Source organism: Pinus tabuliformis, chromosome 4_2, assembly GCF_031772625.1.
Source record: "Pinus tabuliformis cultivar Carrire ecotype Pingquan chromosome 4_2, CPIR1, whole genome shotgun sequence".
NCBI classification, from domain to species: domain Eukaryota; kingdom Viridiplantae; phylum Streptophyta; class Pinopsida; order Pinales; family Pinaceae; genus Pinus; species Pinus tabuliformis.
Window position 1 is genome coordinate 196511407 of NC_142304.1, and position 6769 is coordinate 196518175.

Genomic DNA, 6769 nt, shown 5'->3' on the forward strand with positions numbered 1-6769 from the left:
AGATGTTTTTGGGCGAGAAGATCAAATTGTCACAAGTATTATTGGGTGTGTTTTCCTGAATATTTACACCAAGTTTCATCTCAGCATTTTTTTGTAAAAATTCCTACAAGCTTTTCATTTAATAATAGTGATGGGTTTGCAACCTTATTTCTGGTCTGTCCAATTGTCGGTGATTGTCCCTTATTAAATTCACATGAATCCATAGATCCATTTCCTGAAACTGGAATTTTGAAATTAAAAACTTCTGAAGTTTTAGTAAATTAAAAAGAAGCATTGTAGATTGTGCTAATTGCTGTTCACGGAATTTTCTTTTTTTAATTATGATAGAGATCTGTGTTTGGTTGAAGAAAGAAATCAAAATGCATGATGCCTCTTTCTCTTCACCAATAGTCATTACAAGAACACGATCCATGTTTGAAGTGATGGAAACGGTTTGCATCTCTCATGACAATTTCTCGTACTGTAATCTTAGAGATGAACTTGGTGGCAGTGTGGCAGTCTCCACATATTCGGAGGTTTTTCATAATTCTAATAGCTGTTCCAGAAGGTGTGCTAATAAGGCCAAAAGCAATGGCCAACTTCTCACTATGAAAGGCGAGATCATACTCCTTCTGTTCCTCCTCTGTATCGTGCAGCACAAAGTTTGTGTCAGGAACATACCCAGCTCCTTTCATCTCCCTTTCCAACCCCCACAAAGTCTCATGGATCTCCCGGATCTGTGGGTGGAATTTATCTCCAACAAGAAATTCATGCACTACGTTCTTGACCTTGATCCAGCTGCGTCATTGGTCCTTTTTTATTCCCCTGTTTTTCATCAAGCTTCTCATCTTTGCTGCAGCATCCCACCTGCCACATGCAGCATAAATGTTTGATAACAATACATATGTTCCAGCATTTTGTGGCTTTAATTCAAAAAGGCACTCAGCACCTAGCTTCCCTAGCTCCAAATTAACACATACGCATCTGGTTCATTTGACATTGTACTAATCAACTCATGTGCCTCATCCAAGTGTCCAACACGACCCAAGAGCTCAACCATACAAGCATAATGCTCTGATCTGGGTGAAATACCATAATCTCTACTCATAGAATTGAAGTAGTACCACCCTTCGTTTATAAGGCCTGCATGGCTGCAAGCAGATAGAACACCAACAAAGGTGATATAGTCTGGTTGTATGCCTGCTACTTGCATTTCTTGGAAGACTTTGATGGCCTCCTTACCATACCCATGCCTAGCGTATCCTGCAATCATGGTAGTCCATGAGATGAGAACTCGAAGGGGTATTCTGTCAAACACATAACGTGAATATATTATGCTTCCACATTTGGCATACACGTCAATGAGAGCATTCATCAGAAAGACATTTAACTGAAATCCTTTTCTAAGTATGTGGGCATGGACTTGCTTGCCATTGTCAAGGAGTGCCAGGCTAGCACAAGTAGCTAGAACACTTGCAAACTTATACTGGTCTGGCTTCACCCCTTTGGACTGCATTTCTCTAAAGAACAAGAGGGCTTCCTTACCATACCCAACTTTGCCACACCCTGCAATTATTGTATTCCACGAGATAACATCCAGATCAGGCATTCTGTCAAAGGCTTCAAATGCATCCTCTATGCTTTCACATCTGGCATACATGTCTATAAGGGCGTTTCCCAAAACAGTATCAGTCTCGAATCCAGTTTTGATTATGTGGGCATGGATTTGCTTCCCCTGTCCCAGTGCCTTCGCACCAGCACACGCCCTGAGAGCAATAGAAAAGCTGAAAGGATTTGGACACACGCCTGCTTGTTGCATTTGATTGAATAGTGCCAGAGCCTCTTCACCTTGCCCATTCTGTGCATATCCTACAATCATAGCAGTCCAAGTAACCATGCTTTTCTGGCTCATTTCGTCAAATACTTGGCGTGCATCAGCCGTGCTCCCACATTTTGCATACATGTCGACAAGGGCACTGGCCACAAACACATCCAACTTAAACCCAAATTTCATAACGTGCGCATGAACCCGCCTTCCCTGTTCCAGGCAATTGAGGCCAACACATGCCTGGAGAACACTAGTGAAGGTGAAAGGATTTGGCTTACAACTAGCCTCTCCTCGCATTTTGTTGAATAGTGTCAAGGCTTGCTGATTGAGTCCATGGGAGACATATCCTGTAATCATTGCCGTCCATGAGATAACATCCCGTTCAGGCATTTCGTCAAACAGTTGGCGAGCATTCTCAATTCTTCCACACTTGGTGTAGATGGTAACGAGTTTGGTTCCAAAGAAAACGTCGGCTCTGAATCCACTTTTGATCATGTGCGCATGGACTTGTGCTGGGGGTTTCATGTCCATGCTCCCCTGCAACACAGAGCCGTGCGCGTTTTCTGATATAACTCCCGTTTTTCCTTGCGTGGTGTTCGTATTAATAAGATGCGTTACCCCAACAAACTTGTTCTTCTGAACGTTGATACTAATGTTCTTGTGATTGAGTAATTGAGCATGGAAAAAATACTGCTGATGATGTTGCAGATGCGTCAACGGATTTAAAACCCTTTCCACACTCCAAGGATTATATGCCATGACAAATAGAGGACTTCCCACCTGCTACTAAACCGGTGCTGTCCAAGAAGTTGTGCCGGATATGATAGGATACCTCACTAAACATGAACGAACCTAAGCATACCATACCGGACATGCTCAACTTGAACGTTACTGCAAATATCATCATTTAGACTGTTTGGAGATATAGCTCCCGGAATACCTGGTTGAGGATTCAATTAAAGTACCACGGTACTTCCTCCTGCCATACAAAGTCGGCCTTGCTTGCTTTCTTTATAGTCCAGTAAACCCTCCATCCACACATTTGAAGCAACTCTAGGTAGTCAGCAAGATCCAATTTACAACCTTGGAGCTTTTCCAAAAGCCATCTCAGATTGATTTGAAGCAGTGTTTTCACGTTCTGTATTGGCATGGGCGCATACCCAGTTTAATCTCATCTTAATTCGGGTTCTATGAATCCCCAAGAGGATCAATATCTTTATCACTAAATCCGATTACTGATCACTGTGGACACTAGTATAGTGTAGAGATAATAATTATAATTATGATTTTTATTTTAATGATTATTATAATTTTTAATTAATTAATTAATTTTATCTTATTTATTTTTATTTGTATGCAATCTGATGTATTTAAAATATTAAATCAAATATTATATTATATTTTCATAAATATTATATTACATTTTGATTTAAAAAAAATTATTTCAACATTTACGAGGTTAAAGATAGTCTATGGGACAGATTGCTTTTTTCTTTGATTGATGTATTCAACTTTTTTTTTGCTCTGAGCTTCTCTACAAATTCCTTACTAAATAGATTATTCCAAGAACTAGCAACACACATTTCACAATGAAATTGATAAAAATTAATCTTTAACTGAATAATAAAAATTTTGACTCTCCAATATTTAGACTAAAAAACGTTATCAACGCAATTAACTTATATCTAATAATCATTAAAAATATATCATTTAAAAGTTATATCTTACTCTTATAAAAAAATTAATATTAAAACACAAACAGTTACGCAACTCGCTTAGTTACCGTTTTTTGCAATTTTCCAAACCCCACATCTACCCCGCAATTGGGTAATGGATTTATGATCCAAAATTTGAGTGCCACACCAGCTTGCTTGAATATGGACTTTAAGTAAGGTTGTGGACTGGCCATGATGACTAACAACTTGGTTACATGTAAACTTATAAGCTGGGGAATAAATTTGGTAATGATATTGTTTTTTTCCCATTAACGTAGGTGTAAATTTCAAATGTCAAAGTAGATTTCGATTATTATGTTGAGAAGCACTCTATCATAATAGAGATTTGGAGTTATACATCAAATTTGAGATAAAAAGAAATAATTATAAGAAAATATTTAATATAAAAGTAATATAAAAAATTAATTTGGTGTATTATAATTTATATATTTTATATCAAAATAATTAAAATAATAATAATAATAATTTATATATGTAATAATGATATTTAAAAACATATAATTAATAAATATATAAAAAAAATAATAAATTTAGTTAATAAACATAAACACAAATATTTATATATATATATATAAGGTTTTGTCTTACTAACCATCACGAGTGTATAGAAGTAAAGGTTACATTGAATATAACACTCATTTTTTTTTTACTCATAATATGACTAATTTAGTTATTATGAAGATCATGTTCTTTCATGTATTTTAATATAAGAATGTAACATAAGAAGTCAAGGATAACTTTCTCTTAAAACCAATTCCAAAACACATTTCTTCTCAGGTTTAAAAGAAGATAGCATGTGCTCTTTTCATACTTATATGTGAGTTCTAAGTAAGACGGCAAACAAATTCCATCATAATGCCGTGTGCGAGAATTAAGTTAGATCCACTTATTTGATTTCCTAGATTATGCTAAATAAGCTTCACGTATTGACTCTTGATATCATAACCACAAAAGTATCATGTTTCTTTTACAAAAATCACATATAAGTGTATGAGTATTAGCCTACCTAGAGCAAGGTAACTGCGGGAAGAATGTGCCAAGAACGCCAAGAATACGCCTCTCTTCATCAGTAAATCTAATAAATTTGATATGTTTAAGAAATGGAATCACAAATATATTGACCCAACAACATTTCCAAATTCATCAATTAAAAATTCTCAATCCCAATTATTAAGGCAATGCTTCAATCATGAGAATTGTATAATCATGTTACAACAAGAGTAGCTACTATTCAGAAGCTTATTATTTTTCAAAAAGTGCAAAGCAGAACAATGGATCTGCCAAAATTAAACACAATTAGTTGTTTGCTACAACTACTCAAGCATAAGAGTGCACCCATGAATACATGCAACTTGGACAAATTATTATGCTCACTTGCACAAGTAATTAATTGTTTGCTACAACTACTCAAGCATAAGAGTGCACCCATGAATACATGCAACTTGGACAAATTATTATGCTCACTTGCACAAGTAATTAAATCCTACAGATAATAAAAGATCTATTAAGAGTTCAACAACTTATTAAATTCATTTTCACATTCATATAAATTCTTGCAAACATAGGAAGTTACATCTATTAAATAATCTATTCATAAATTTCTAGTACATAAAAGTTACTGTCAGTAAGACATTTACTCTAACAATTTATATGCACAAAAGCTACAACCATTAAAGCCTTTTGAAAAACACTTCGCAAGCATGCAATCAGGTCTTTTGACAAACACTTTGCAAGAACACAATCTACAACCATTGAGACTTTAAAAAAACAATTTAAGTGCATGAACCCGGTTATTGTCATCAACATAGATCACCATGTAAATCCAAGATGAAAAAAAAAAATCAGCAAAACCAAACAATAGATAGTCCATATAGAAAACAACAAATCTGCGAAATCGCTCAAATTAGAAAATCAAAGTCTAAAAACCTGGTTTTTGGAATCACAATGGGAGTTACATGGCCACATGGCATGAATACCCCCTGATGTTGAGCTAAATCGCAACAGAAATTCGCTGAAATGCAATTTTTTAAAACAACAACAAAACAATTCTTATTATCTCATTTATCACTTTTATTAAACACTTAGTGTGCAAACTTCATCTACAACTATACATGGAGAAAGAAAACCCAAATTTATGGTAATATGATATTTTCATCACACTCATGGCAACATGCGATGGACAAAAAATCATTATAAACTGAACTGAAAAACTTTGGCAACACATTCTTGTTTTAACCCCCTGCATATACATTCTCATACATAGCTGCCATGAAACTGTTAACTCATTGTTGGTTAGCTTAGAAATAAATTTCTGAATATTCATAATTTTGTAATAATTTAAAGTAGCAATTTCCAATAAATTTAAATTTTCCACAACACTTTAAAATGTAATAAGAAACCAAAATTTCAAGAACATTGATAGATATACCTCACTATATAAAGATGAGAGTATGCTTCAACTCCAATATCCTTACTAACTCATTGTGAAACATCCAGATTTCCACCCAAACATATATTTCTCCCATTGGGAACCCCGAGCTGTAAGAGCTCACAAGTAATACCAAAATATAGCAATGACAAGTTGAGGAAGATAAGTTTCACTTCCTCCTAATACCACTCATGGTCAACTCCACCAGGTAGATCTACTTAATAATTTAGTTTTGGAATTGCAAATTCATTTCAAAAGAAATTGACTACTCTCCAAGTCTCTCCCTCTCATAAATTTTTTTTAAGCTCTCCAACTCTTGGTATCACAATGCACCTCCCTCAATGTGAGAAGACATGAGACACATATATAGTAGGAGCAACAAATTCTTGTCATAAAGGAGGAGTAATATTCATGCCTTGTATTCTATTTAGAGGAGTGTAACTCATGCCATTAAGGAGAGGTAGAAAATGGTAGCTAATTCCTTTATAGGGGGAAAAGGCTTCACTGTTCAAGCCGGTAGGTAGGAAAGAAGAAAGAAGCAGTTAGGAAGCATCGAACAATAGGTTGAAACACTGATACTGCACCTGAGCGGATCCTTATGATCCTTGGGCAGACTTAGCTATACCCCACTTATTCTTCCTTCATCCTTGGAACATCCTGAGCTTGGCCTAGCCTGCCTGGGTTCAGAAATGACATATGCCCATATCTGGAATGACCGCTTCTTGCATCTTACCTCTCCTATTGTCGAGAGTTCGACAGGCTCACCCTGCCCTCTACCGAGATATCAATTTGATAGAG

At 35.6% G+C, this 6769-nt stretch overlaps 1 pseudogene; it reads right to left on the reverse strand.

Annotated features, from left to right (window-relative positions):
• Positions 1-300: 300 nt before the first annotated feature.
• On the reverse strand, positions 301-3016 carry LOC149168809 (pentatricopeptide repeat-containing protein At3g12770 pseudogene; annotated as a pseudogene).
• Between the last annotated feature and the right edge of the window lie 3753 nt (positions 3017-6769).